Source organism: Paramisgurnus dabryanus, chromosome 1 (genome assembly GCF_030506205.2).
Source record: "Paramisgurnus dabryanus chromosome 1, PD_genome_1.1, whole genome shotgun sequence".
Lineage (NCBI taxonomy): Eukaryota > Metazoa > Chordata > Actinopteri > Cypriniformes > Cobitidae > Paramisgurnus > Paramisgurnus dabryanus.
In genome coordinates, this window is record NC_133337.1 from 74,888,734 (window position 1) to 74,903,760 (window position 15,027).

Consider the following 15,027-nt stretch of genomic DNA (forward strand, 5'->3'; position numbering starts at 1 on the left):
GGACCGTGAACGACATGAAAGCGATCGGGAAGCTGTGGAGGAACCGCTGCCCGGCCTTCGCAGATTCAGCAAGCCAAACATCACCCTGGCCCCAGACGTTCGCAGGCGACCGAGGCGTGTCACAACCGAACACCCCACGCGATGCAGCTCCGGGGACCGCGTTCGGGTAAACGAAGACGCCATCGCCCAGCATGAAAGCGGTAAGACTCCGCTTGTTATTGTAACATGTACTACTTGCCACATGTATAGTTTAGCTTCTGCTGTTAGCATAGAGGGGTTTACATGCACGAAGTGTATTGAAGAATTAAGGTTAACTGAGAAGGTTGCTGAACTAGAATCGCGCATCCGAACGCTAGTTGAGGATAGCAAAACCGCTAATGTTACTGTCGCAAATAATCTATCGAGCGAAAAGACTAATGGCTCGGTTCCGACATCAGATGCTAATATAAATATTACAAATACTGTATCGAGCGCGCATAGTGTTTATCAAAATACACATGGCTCGGTTCAGAGTCAAGTCGGCGGTCAAACTGGGTGACTGTTAGGCGGCATAGTCATATAAGGCGTCCTTCTAAGACCCATAACGTAACGACAATTTCTAACAGATTCGATCCCCTAAGGAGTATACCAGCTGAAACACCTTTTAAAAGTGCCCTGGTCATTGGAGATTCTATACTCAGGAACACTAACATTGAGGCACCAAACACCATAGTCGACTGTATACCGGGAGCCAGAACGTCTGACATTAGATCCAAACTTAAAGTGCTGGCTAATGCTAAGCGGAAGTTTTCTAAGATTGTTATTCACGCCGGCACGAATGACACTAGGCTCCGCCAGTCGGAAATCACCAAAGATAATATTAAGGAGATGTGTGAAATTGCAAAAACAATGTCAGACAATGTAATATGCTCTGGTCCCCTCCCCGCCTACCGGGGAGATGAAACACATAGTAGATTAGTGTCTCTCAATGGATGGATGTCAAAGTGGTGCCCTCAGCATAACGTAGGGTTAATAGACAATTGGAAGCATTTCTGGGGAAGACCATTCCTCCTAACCCGAGATGGCCTTCATCCGTCATCGGAAGGAAGTGCTATACTCACTAAAAATCTGATCAATAGTCTTAATTCTGATATAGTCTGACTATCCAGGGCCCAGGTCAGGAAACAGACGGATCGGCTTAACCGTCCATCTGTTAGCTGCCGTGATATGTCAAGACCACTTATATCTCAGCACTTCGAGTCAATCTTACCGAAATATCAGCACATTTCAACTGTATCTGTTCCCCGAACAAATAAATACAGGGCACCGCTTGTTACATCTGGTACAAATCTGATTAAAATAAAATTAGAAAACAATACATTAACAGATGAATCTCGAATGTTAAAATTCGGCCTTCTTAACATTAGATCGCTTACCAATAAAGAACCTATTGTCAATGAAATAATTACAGACCAAAACTTAGATGTACTCTGTTTAACAGAAACCTGGCTTAAAGCAGACGACTACATTAGTTTAAATGAATCCACCCCACAAGACTATTATTATAAACACGAACCTCGATTAAAGGGGAGAGGGGGTGGTGTAGCTACAATATACAACACAATTTTTAAAGTAAACCAAAAATCTGAGCTAAAATTTAAATCATTTGAAGTAATGTTGTTAAATATGTAAATAACTGATCGTAACCACAAACAGCTTTCTTTTGCTTTAGCGACAATCTATAGACCACCGGGCAACCATGCAGATTTCCTTAATGAAATAGCAGATTTCCTATCTGAGCTTGTAGTCACTGTAGATAAAGCTCTTATTGTTGGTGATTTTAATGTCCATGTGGATAACCCAAAAGACGCATTAGGACGTGCGTTTATAGATGTTCTAAATTCTCTCAATATTAGACAAAACGTGACAGGGCCAACACATACTCGTAAGCACACATTAGACTTAATTCTGTCACTCGGACTCAATATTAATGACGTCGAAATATCACCTCAGAGTGATGCAGTTTCTGACCATTACCTTGTGTCATACACTGTACTTCTAGATAGGATCACTCAATCTACAACATGCTACCGACTAGCCAGAACAATAATTTCCACCACTTAAGATAGCTTTATTAGCACTCTTCCAGACCTGTCCCAAATGAAACCTGTAGCAGATAACTGTGACGATCTAGATATTGAAATAGAAAACCTAAACAATGTCTGTTCTAACACATTGGATGCCGTTGCTCCCATTCGAAAAAAGAGATTCAAAGAAAAACCGCCAGCTCCATGGTATGACCATCACACCGCAGCCCTTAAAAAGGCAGCTAGAAAAATGGAAAGAAATTATAGAAGCACAAAGTTAGAAGTATGGCGCGCAGCATGGAAACAGAGTGTTAAACACTACAGACAGGCTATTAAAACCGCCAGATCTACATATCTTAGCAAGCTTATAAATGAGAATCATAATAACCCTCGTTTCCTCTTTAGCACAGTTGCGAAACTGACTAGAAACAAAGAACAAACAGAAACCAATAGTAAACTTAAACACAATAGTAACGACTTCATGAACTTCTTTTCTAACAAAATTTCGGCTATTAGGGAAAACATCGTAGCTACCCAGGAAGCCACCACTCTACCCATTAGTTCACTTAACACTAGACTACCATACGAACATCTTGATTCATTTAAACCTACTACAATAGATGAGCTCTCTAAACTAGTCACATCATCCAAATCATCGTCCTGTATATTAGACCCCGTTCCCACAAAACTACTTAAAGAAGTATTCCCTGTAGTGTCAACCCCGGTTCTAAATATCTTTAACTCATCGCTAGAAATAGGATAAGTTCCAACAGCTTTCAAACTAGCAGTTATTAAACCGCTGATTAAAAAACCACAGCTTGACCAAGGACAACTTAATAACTTTAGACCAATCTCAAATCTCCCTTTTCTTTCGAAAATATTAGAAAAGGTAGTGGCAAGCCAGTTACGCACATTCTTGACAAATAATAGTACATATGAAAAGTTCCAATCAGGATTCAGGCCTCACCATAGCACAGAGACAGCGTTGCTTAGAGTTACAAATGACCTCCTATTAACATCCGATCGTGGTGAAATCTCAATTCTTATATTACTAGACCTTAGTGCAGCCTTTGACACAATAGATCACAGAATCCTACTCAATAGACTAGAAAACTATGTTGGTATCAGTGGTCAGGCGCTAGCCTGGTTTAGGTCATATCTAACCAATCGCTATCACTTTGTTTATGTAAATGAGGAAGAGTCATATCACTCCCTGGTTAAATACGGTGTACCGCAGGGATCAGTTTTAGGTCCTATCCTGTTCTCGTTATACATGTTACCCCTAGGAGACATTATCAGGAAACATAACATAAGTTTTCACTGCTATGCGGATGATACCCAGCTTTACATCTCCGCATCCCAGCGAAACACACACGTTTTCTAAGCTAAAAGACTGCATTAGCGATGTTAGTGACTGGATGGCACATAACTTTCTTAAGCTCAACTCCAATAAGACAGAGGTACTTATTATTGAACCAAATCGCTACAAACATAATATGTCAGATTACAAATTGCACATAGATGGCTGTACTGTGGTGCCATCTTCCACGGTTAGGAACTTAGGTGTGATGTTCAACAGCAACTTATCCTTTGATAGTCATATCGCCAACGTCTGCCGCACAGCATTCTTCCATCTTAGAAATATCTCAAAAATACACCATATACTGTCTACATCTGACGCAGAGAAGCTTATTCATGCTTTTATGACCTCTAGAATAGACTATTGTAACTCGCTACTCGGGGGATGCCATTCAAATCAGGTCAACAAGCTTCAGCTAGTTCAAAACGCTTCTGCAAGGGTACTTACTCGATCTAAGAAGTATGACCACATAAGCCCAATTCTGGCATCTTTACACTGGCTACCAGTTAAATATCGCATCCAATTTAAAATATCACTAATCACCTACAAAGCTTTAAATGGCTTAGCACCCTCATATCTTAGAGAATTACTATCAGAATACAATCCATCACGCATACTACGGTCGCAAAATTCTGGCCTATTGATTATCCCTAGACTATCAAAAGTGTCTAAAAGTGGAAGATCCTTTTCCTACTTAGCCCCTAAGCTCTGGAATGATTTACCAACCGATGTCCGAGAATCAGACACAGTCGATCATTTTAAATCTAGACTTAAAACTTTTCTCTTCAACAAAGCATTCGCATAATTTGTCTAGTAAAGGTTCTTAACTCGCAATAGTTATTTTCACGGAACAAAGCACTCACGGTCATAACACAGACCAACCAAATAAATAAATAAAAACCTTTTCTGCATGAACACTTAAAAGGAATTGCATTAAATAGTTTGCCACCGTTTGCCACTAAACCTGCATTAACAACGACAGTGGGGCTTCCGGCCTTAGTCAAACGGGGTGGTATGTATGGTCAGGTTGCGTTTTTCGCGCTTTCGTGTGTCTTGTGAATAGTATGCCATACATACCCGTTTGCCACTGAACCTGCATTAACGACGACAGTGGGGCCTCCAGCCTTAGTCAAACGGGTTGGCACGTATGGTCGGGTTGCGATTTTGGCGCTATCGTAAGTCTTATGAATAGTATGCCATACAGACCCGTTTGCCACTGAACCTGCATTAACGACGACAGTGGGGCCTCCAGCCTTAGTCAAACGGGTTGGTATGTATGGTCGGGTTGCGTTTTTCGGGCTTTCGTGTGTCTTGTGAATAGTATGCCATACAGACCCGTTTGCCACTGAACCTGCATTAACGACGACAGTGGGGCTTCCGGCCTTATTCAAACGGGTTAGCACGTATGGTCGGGTTGCGATGTTTTTTGGCGTTTTCTCCTGGTCCTGTAAATGGTATACAATATAGACCCGTTTGCCACTGAACCTGCATTAACGACGACAGTGGGGCTTTAGGCCTTAGTCAAACGGGTCGTCAGGTTTCATTTTCTCTTAAAGATTGGAAGGTGACCCTTATTTACCATATATACCCTCGCATTGGGCCCCCAATTTGCTAAATCCTCAACTGTTGATAACATAATTATGCCGCAATATTTAGTCTGTCTGGAACTAAGCTGAGTTAAACCACATCACTGTGTGACACTTCAATACATATGAACGGCCGCTACGCTAATACGATTTTGTTTTTCTCTCCCTGTCTTGTCCTCGACCCGAGGACAACGAGACAAACAGACCCAGTCCCCGGTAGATGTGAAAGTCGGCACACCTCTGATCTACTGGCCGTCCTTCAAAGTTATGCCCAGCTGATACCTGACCAACGATCACCGGCAGAACCGCTTAATCTCCGCTAAATCTCCATTTCCGTTCTCCCAAGGGTTTTTCCCTCCTAGGACCTGTTTTTCCTCGGATAAAAGCCCGGGGTTTTTTTTCTCCTAGGGGGTTTTTCACCCCGGGGAGGCAGCCTTTTTGGGCTTTACCTAGCTTCCTCTTCTATACGTTGCTTTAGTAATACGTGCACTTATAATATTGAGTCATAGCCGCAGCAAATTTAACTGCTCATGCTATCATGTATTTTGTTGTGCTATCTGTCGTTTTTCTGTGCTTTTCACTGCTTCTATTTATGTAAAGCTGCTTTGAAACAATTGACTTTTGTGAAAAGCGCTATATAAATAAAATTGAATTGAATTGAATTGAATTTTTCTATAGTCTAGTTTAAAGATGCTTTTAGATGTGTGTGTATGTGCGTGTTACATTCATGACGTATGTTGTCTTGCACTTATCTTTTTTTGGGTGTTGACCCATCTAATAAAATGAGCTTGCAGACAAAAAACCGGAAAGAGCCAGCTTGAGCATTTCTTTAAGAGGAATCTCTCTGGTTCTTTCCCTGCGAGTCTTAAACCTTTATTCTTGGTCTGATGTGTCTTAAAAATAACCACCCTGCAACGTTATGGGAACGTTATTTTATGGTTGCAAAAAATAAAACCTTAAAAGAACGTTCCCAGAACGTTATTATTTGGTTCCCAAAAAAATAACCAAAATATAACCAAAAACTAACGTTAGGGGAACGTTCTGTGTTTGCTGGGCATTTATAAGTTAAAATGTACTTCGTCGACAACCACGATGCCTAGCAGGTTGCTCCTATAAAACTCTGTGTTAAACATGTCTTGCCATACACAAACATCCTTCTTGGATATTTAATAGGCTAGTTGCACGAAGCCGCCATATTGGATTTCCAGTCAGCGTCTGTGGGCGTGTTTACTTCCGGTCGTAATAGCTCCGCCAGGACAGAGGTGAAGAGATCAGACATGCGTGTGTTTAAGGTTAAAAATTAGTAGATTAATCTATTAGCGACAGGAAAAAAATCTAAGTTACACTGTTGTGTACCTCACTGCGCAAATTCATCTCGTTACAATGCCGAGATTAGTTTTCATTCGTTCCCGAAAGACATGGAAATTCGTGCTCAGTGGTTAGTAAAAATCCGCAGGGACCATTTCAGTCCTACAAATAACACAAGAGTCCCAGCAAACACAGAACGTTCCCCTAACGTTAGTTTTTGGTTATATTTGGTTATTTTTTTGGGGAACCAAATAATAACGTTCTGGGAACGTTCTTTTTAGGTTTTATTTTTTGCAACCATAAAATAACGTTCCCATAACGTTGCCGGGTGGTTATTTTTAAAATAACCTAAAAATAACTTATACAGAACATAATTTTTTGGTTATTTTTTGGTTATTTTTTTGGAACCATAAAATAACGTTCCCATAACGTTGCAGGGTGGTTATTTTTAAAATAACCTAAAAATAACTTATACAGAACGTTATTTTTTGGTTATTTTTTGGGAACCATAAAATAACGTTCCCATAACGTTGCAGGGTGGTTATTTTTAAAATAACCTAAAAATAACAAACAGAACGTTATTTTTTGGTTATTTTTTGATTATTATTTTGGAACCACAAAATAACGTTCCCATAACGTTGCTGGGTGGTTATTTTTAAAATAACCTAAAAATAACTTATACCTATACCGTTAACGGTTTTCTTTCCTCAGAGACATACATTACATTAGCGTTTCTTTTTTCCCTTTCTTTCTTAAAGCAACACTATGTAGTTTTTTACCTTTAAATAATGTCTCTAAAATTATTTCAGTGATAGAACAACTTTTAACGGGACAAATTGTACTGTTGCTGCAACCTGAGCAGCCTCCTAGCTGCTACAAGCACACTCTGAAAGTGGCGGTGGAGGGTAGAGCACACAGCCCCGCCCCTCCCCCTGCCTGCAGAAGAGTGTCTGATACCAGGCACTGTTGCGCTTTTCAACCACATGGGGGAGCTGTAAGTCATTTTTACATGGAAACTACATAGTGTTGCTTTAAGTAACTTAAATATGTGAGAAAAAAATGTATATATGAGTGATTTCCGATCGATTTGAGGAGAATATGAGGAGAATATGATGTTAGAAACTTTTTATTGTCGAATAAACGAATAGCCGACTAACTGGTAAGATCTTTTTACCTAAAGTGAATGAAATGTTTATTTATTTGGCATTTGGTTTTTACTTCAGAGTCTAACATTATTTAAGCGATTTATTTTCTTTCTTCATTAGTAACTTTAATATGTGAAAACGAAAATATATTTTAATGATTTCCATGAAGGAGAATGGGATGTTAGAAGCTTTTGATTGTTGTAAAAACTGAGAGCTATTCGGCTAACGTTAAACTGATCTGTTAACCTGAAGTGAATGAAATGTTTATGTATTTGTTGTCAATAGGTTTTACCTCAGTCTAACATTTATTCTAGCGGTTTATTTTCTTTCTTCATTTAGTAACTTATATGTGAGAACTAATATATATTTTAGTGATTCCCATCTATATGAAGAGAGGATGTTTTTGATTATTGTAATAATGGAGAGGCGGCTAACTGCTGTGGTAAGATTTTTTGATCCAAAGTGAATTAAATGTTTATTCATTTTCAATAAATATCTGTTAAGTCTTCTTTATTGTGTTGAATTCACTAGTTATTTATATATTTGATAAAATACAATGCTATCTAAATTCAATGTGTGGTGGGTTGAGTTTTTTATTTATTTAAAATAACCTGTGTTATAATACATTCATCTAATGTTTCAATAGACATTTTTTCAGTAATAAAATAATTTAATTGTTATAAATGTTGTTATTAATATAGAACGTTATTTTTAGGTTAGTTTAACGTTCCCCTAACGTTATTATAACGTTAGGAGAACGTTAGTTTTAGGTTAGTTTTAGGTAAGGTTCTCCGAACGTTATTATAACGTTATTATAACGTTAAACTAACCTAAAAATAACGTTCTATTTCCGTAAAGAAAACTTTTTCTGGCTAACCAAAAACAAACCTAAAAAAATAACGTTATGGGAACCAAAAACTAACGTTAGGGGAACGTTTTTAGAACCAAAAACTAACGTTAGGAAAACATTTTGGGAACCAAAAATTGTTAGCTGGGGTGTGCAGTATACATTTTAAACGAGAAGATTTTGTCTCAACGACCGGGATACTTAGAAAACTAAAGAAAGGAACTGTCCTTCTCTTTTTGCCTGGAACCAATACACTGTACCAAACCCAAGAGAAAATGTTTGGGATCGTCGACCAAGATGCCCCCCGCCTGAGACATCTCCGTCAGACTCTGAGATGAATGAAATACAAACGGCCCCCGATCACGACTACTCTGTAACTCTAGTAACATCAGAGATGGCAGGGGAACTTGCTGTAAGCTACGAGGAAGTACAAATGAAAGTCGATGAACTACAACACAAACTGGAAACGATGCAGTTGCAGTGTCACTTTGGTTTACAACGCATCGCTGGATCCGACGAGAATATTCGTTTTTACACAAGGTTTGTTTCTATTGATGTTGGATACCCTTACTAACCCGTTTTCATTCACATCTATTTGTCAGTAGGATATGTGTTGACTGTGGGATATATATGTTGACTGTAGGATATATGTTGTTTATACATCATTAAATGGATGTCTGTCAAATTTGATTATGACCATATTTACATATCAACTATCATTTTATTCTTAGGTTTGCCTCATACAAGCATTTGATGGCATTTTGGGAACTGATTGAGCATGCTGCAAAAACCAAGATGGTGCGAATAACCAGGGCCAAGGTTGCCAGCTTTGAGGAACTCACCCAAACAAGAACAACGGTATGGAACTAAATAGTGGTAAAATAAATAGTAGGTCACAATACTCCATACAATAAGGTATTATGTGACCCCGTTAATGCAAACCCAGCTAAAGTTTTTGAAATATCCTGTTTTCTACATAAAATAAATCTACATGGTGTAAAGAACATTCTGTGAAAGTATAACTTTGATATGTTTAATATTGGATGAGTAAAACCATGTCAAAGATTGAAATCATTGTGAAATTAATGGTTAAAATCAAATGTGTTGCATAGTCGTGACGTGTACTCACAAAGTTATTTTGTATCTAAATCTTACCTTATTTTCACAGAAACTTGCACCCATAGATGAGCTACTGCTGTTTCTGATGCACCTTTCTGTGGGCCTGCCTCTCAGGGATCAAGGCGAGCGGTTTGGTATTCATCGCACCACAGCTAGCAGAATCTTTCTGTACATTCTGCTTGGCTCCATCCACTTGTGGATACCAAAGGAAGAGGTCAAAGCTTTGTTACCACCAGAGTTTTCTGCATTCCCCGACACTCAAGTGATACTGGACTGCACTGAATTAAACTGTCAAACACCTTCCTCTCTACTTCTTCAAAGTGAGGTGTTTTCTCAATATAAATCGCACACTACACTGAAGGCCATGATTGGCATTGCACCACATGGTGCCATTACCTTTGTTTCAGGGCTTTTAGCAGGCTCCATTAGCGACCAGGAAATTTTTTAACTTTCTGGAATGATCAAATGCCTTACCTCAGACACACCTATTATGGTTGACAAGGGCTTTTTAGTAGATGATCTGGTCCCTTGCAAGGTGTACCAACCTGCCTTCCGGTCAAAAATTTTTCAGATGTCCAGGGAGGATTTTCAGCATACACAATCCATTGCCAGATTGAGGGTACATGTTGAGAGGTGTATCCGGAGGGTGAAGGAGAACAAACTCTTTGAAAAACCCATACCATTGTCAGTGTGCGGAAGCATCGACCAGCTATTTAGTGTAGCTTGCTTTCTGGTCAACTACCAGAATGGACCACTGGTAAAGTCATGGTCAGTTAAATGCTAAATGAAAATGTCATTTACAAACCATCTTTGCATTTAGAATATCAATAATATATGAAGTGTTTACTGACATTTAAACTGGCAAACTTTTTAAAATTATTACAGGAATGTTCAGCCCTGCTTCTGGAGGACCACTGTCCTGCACATTTCAGTTCCAAACCCAATTAAGCCCATCTGCATTAAATTATAAAATCACTAAATGCTTTTTTGATTGGTTAAGGTATGTTTAATGTTGGAGCTGAACAATGTGGGGCAGTAGCTCTCTAGAAGCAGTGCTGGACACCCTGGAATTAAAATAAAGACCACCTTTTAGTCACCCTGTGTAGTAGTCTGTATATAAAACACTGCACACCTCAAATGAGTTTTAACAGCTGCTGCAAAAACTTTGTTACAAAGTTTATTGTACAAATGTTATTATTTTAATAGTATTTATTTCACATAAAATAATCTCAATATAATAAATTCAAACTATGCAACATTCACTGTGCATTGTTTACATGTAATAATAATAAAAAAAGTAATCTCCCTTCTCTCTAATGATTTTGAATAATTCATTGTCTCTGTAAATACGCTGAATCAACATGTCATCTTCTGCAAAAACAACAAAATCACACCATTCCATTCCTGTGATCAAAAGCTGTCCTTGGACCTGCCAGTAGTAGCTGTGCTGCGATTTTAATTTCATGTTGCCACAGTGCAATTTTAGATAGGTACAATCAACATAGCTTTTTGCATTCGGACATTTTATTTCAACCAGGCCAAAGGGTGCTCGTTCAGTTGGATCAAAGACCACACCATCAGGTGACGACCCTAACCAGGGAGCATCAGGGTGGATGACAAACCCACAAGGCCAGTAGTTAATGTTTTTTGATTTGCAGTACTCCTGAATGGCTACAGGTTCCAGTGATAGGCCCCTTTTCATTGCTGCTGTTTGTGCTGTTCCTCTACGAATTCGGTCAGCAAGGTGTTCTGATGAGCTGTTTCCACGAACATGACAGACCTCTCTGAAGAGAGAAGAGGTGATCCGAGTCTTTCTTACTCTGTGCCATTCTACAGAGTCACTCTGTTCCCTTGTGGCTGCCTCTATTTTTCCGGCCATGTCCAATGTAGTCTCTAGTGATTGCAGATGTAAGTGTTGTTGTTGACTGCATACAAATGTGCAGCTGGTAGGCTCAAGCCTGTAGCCATCTAGGGGTAGAAGTGGTGGAGGAGGGGCATCTGGATGAAAAATTACTATCAGACTCACTGGCAGTGGATGTCGGAAGGAGATGGGACTGCCTTCTTGGACTTTTCCAAGAGAGGATTCAACTAATGGAATGTCAGCATTGACATCATGGTAATGAGTGGTGCAACCTTTGTTGAGAAGTCTTTGTAAACATCTGCTACTTTAAGAACATCCTGATCAGGCAGGTCTCCTTGCACTGCTTTGTAAAGTGTGCTCCTGGAAAAAAAATGATGGAAAAAATGAGGATAAGGAATGAAATTTCAGTTGCTGTTTTTTAACACAACAGGTCACTAGAGTATAAAGAATAAATTAAGATTTAAACCTTACTCCTGTCAAAACTAAAAAAAAAAAGGCATGACATCATCCCTCACTGACAGAAATAAAACGGCAAAATATTTAAAATCACATTTACATTAAAATTAGGAAATAATCATGCAAGTAAAATACATTAAGTCGATCTTACATTGTTGAATAAACAATTTTGTGCAAAAACAATAAAACATTACCTTACGCCACATGCAACAGTCTGCTGCTTTGGCTTGGCCGATACAGCAACCATGTCACTCACTCGACCTGGCTTCACACCCTAAGAAATTAAATGCACAAATTTTTAAAGTGACATGATGAAATGTGTCTAATAAAATGTTTGAAATGTAATTTTTTAATGCTCAGAGACTTACAATTATTCTTGGCTTGTGCCAGCTTTGCTCTGTCTCTGTGCAACTCAAAACTGGAGGGACTGCGCGAAGGTTTAGCTGGGAATAGTGTGCAGTTTGATACAGCTGTGCAACATTATGATTGCATAGTGCTGTTCCAGCCACACACGAACACTCAGCATCACACATCTCAACGGGGGATCTATCCACTAAGCTAATCTTCAAAAAAAAAAAAAAACATATATGAGACGTCACTTATCAGATAATCCTAAATGGTGATGACAATAAGCTAGTCTATAATGACCATCTTGAATAACATTTAATAAATGTTTGTATAAAAATGAACAATGAACAGGTTTAGGTGGAACAGAACACCTCTGAACAGAGAACATCAACGTCCATGGTACATTTAATAAATGTTTGTATAAAAATGAACACTGAACAGGTTTAGGTGGAACATAACACCTCTGAACAGAGAACATCAACCGTCACATCCATGGTCAGGGGTTCCCATGAGAGCTAGATACCTGAAATCTCTGATAATGCAAGAATTAAATTTCATAGCCACATGAAAACCCCTGAAAGACTGACACTAAACTGACTCTAAGGCTGTGAGGTTTTTCGTGTTTCCTCATAGATCTGTAGCAAATTGCCCGGACGTTCACTTTTCCTGCGTCATCTTTGTTTGAAACTACAAATATGTCATAACATATTAACACAATTCAGAGCCCAGGTGAAAAATAAATATATTTAAATAGTATTTTTTGGGACATACTTAATATATTTAAAAGCTACTATACTAAATGCATATTAAATGTATTATATTGAACCCACTTCAAATATATTAAATGCATTTCAAGATATATTTAAAGTCAATTTTAATCTATTTGCATTATATTTAATATATTGAAATTGTGTTAAATTGGAACAACTTCAAATATATTTAGTGCAATTTAAGTGTATTTCTTTAAAATTCATTTGAAATGCACTTCTCATACACTTAAAAATACAGTTAGAATACATTTAAAGCTTAATTTAACTGTGCTTTAAGAACACTTTAATAGTACTTCAGCATATTAGAAATATACTAGCATTACATTAATAGAAATGTATTAGCATTACACTACTATTTTATTATAAAGCTGTTTTTAATATTTAAAATGTTATATTAAAATCATTAAATATTAAGACACATACACAGATTTTGAATACAGAGCAATTTAATATACTTCATATTGTGTTGTGTACATTACAAAAATACCTAAAGTAAATTAATCAAGCACAGAGACATACATAATCTCTTGACCAAAGAGAAACATAAAACAAATATCAGAGAAATGCAATTACAGAGCTACTTCTATCAAATTGTACAACATTAACATTAAATGTATTAATGAAAAGTACACTATGAATATGCAATCACTGAATATTCATAAGCAATGATTATATAATAATCATAATGTAATTCTCTGCATAAAAAAATTTTTTTAAGTGCAATTTAAAGGCGGAGTGCACAATGTTTGAAAAACGCTTTGGAAAAGGAAATTGGGCCGATTACCAAAACACACTTGTAGCCATCCAGCAGTAAGGGGCGTGTCTACTAACCGACATCCTTGCCGGGGTTGCGTATGTGTGTGATGGCTCTATCAAAAGAAGGTCCAGATTCTATAGAGGCATGTTTGTTAAGGTAATTTCAAATGTTAACATTGGCTTTCAAAAGTAGTGCACTCCGCCTTTAACCAACTTAAGATAAACCTTTAAAAAGCTGAACTAAAACACCAAACAGTTTAGATGTCACATGTTTAAGTGGAGGGTCACTTCTTCTTGCAATTCAGACACCGTAGTAATTGAAGACTGCTTTATCACACGGGCTGTGAAAAGGAAACAGAATATACCAATTAACCAATAATGAATGAACATTTGGATATCCATGTTTAAAATAAATTGGCATAGATATGCATGTATGGAAGTTTTGTTAACTTCTCAGTTTACCTTTTAAAGCTTTGACTGTGTCCTCATCAAGCGTGTCAGTTTTATCTGTCAGAGCACTCTACAAGTGGAAATGAAGATAGGATTAGAACAGGCTCATGAAATAAAGCAACCTGTGTGTATTACAGGATATGTTTTACATTGATAATTGTGTTTTATTTGAACCTAGATCATTTTCCATTGTTTGTCTATTGTGGTCTTGCAAACTTAAGGTTCACCTCTGTTTAAGGAAATCAGAAATGATGCCAAACAGGGCTCCAGACTGCTATCAAATGGTGGCATTTTGCCACCTAAATTTGAGAGTGTGCCACTGAATTTTACATCCGGTCGCACATGTGCGACCAGCAAATTTTTACCTTTTTTTGTGATATGACACTGAATTTGAAACAGCACATTGTACTTTCTGAATCTATAATTAAAGTATTTATTAGTAATACAGTCTAAATTAGTAGACATGTGAATATTTGGTTAGCATATTGTTTTACCGTGTGTGCCCCTAAATTTTCTGGTTGTGCCCCTAAAATTGTCAGTTGGGGGCCACTGTGCTCCTAGTAAAAAAAGTTAGTCTGGTGCCCTGCCAAATGGTATATGCAAGGATGACTAGGCCAAGTCCCTTACAGCTTTACAAAAAAAAAAAACGGTTTTTACAAGAATAATTCAAAAGGACAGAAATTAGCCACCTGGAATGGATGTGTTGCAAACGTTTTTCTTCTGAATCACTCCACATTTGCCCCGATTCAAAAATGTCAATAGCAGTTGATCTGAAAAACAACAGGCAGGTAAATGATGATTAATGATTTGTTTTCATTTTAAGATTTATTTACCCGAGTACAATATATTAAGACAATATAATATAATCAAACCCAGCCTCTGCAGTTTTACAATCTCTCATAAAAGTATCCCTTCTTACAATGTCATTTTTGTGTCCATATGTAATTAGAAATAC

At 37.9% G+C, this 15,027-nt stretch overlaps 1 long non-coding RNA gene across 1 annotated transcript; it reads right to left on the reverse strand.

Moving 5' to 3' along the window:
* Positions 1–13,892: 13,892 nt before the first annotated feature.
* LOC135734464 (uncharacterized) lies at positions 13,893–14,811 on the reverse strand. The gene is made up of 3 exons (XR_010527340.2): positions 14,762–14,811; positions 14,085–14,142; positions 13,893–13,963 (listed from the first exon to the last, which is right to left on the reverse strand). It is a non-coding gene; the product is annotated as an uncharacterized lncRNA (long non-coding RNA).
* Positions 14,812–15,027: the final 216 nt, after the last annotated feature.